This window comes from Notothenia coriiceps, unplaced genomic scaffold (genome assembly GCF_000735185.1).
Source record: "Notothenia coriiceps isolate Sejong01 unplaced genomic scaffold, NC01 NC01_scaffold00037250, whole genome shotgun sequence".
NCBI lineage: Eukaryota > Metazoa > Chordata > Actinopteri > Perciformes > Nototheniidae > Notothenia > Notothenia coriiceps.
In genome coordinates, this window is record NW_011369951.1 from 7,518,656 (window position 1) to 7,518,953 (window position 298).

Here is a 298-nt window from a genome sequence, read left to right on the forward strand (position 1 = left end):
CTCCAACACATTTTACGTGATAGGTTAAGGGGCGGGACATCTCTAAGCGGTTGACCAATCACAACAGAGCCAGCCAGCTAACCAATCAGAGCAGACTGGGCTCTGGTTTCAGACAGGGGTTGAAAAGAGGTGCTGCAGCACAGACAGTATGATAAAAATAAAGAGCTTTTTGAACATTAAAGCATGGAGACATAAGCCTATTCGGCGATCTAGAGATAATTAGATGTGACCACTCGGCTTTTCTGCTGCACACCTCGTTTTATTTGGCTACGCTAGTGATCCTAAGGCTCTTTAAATC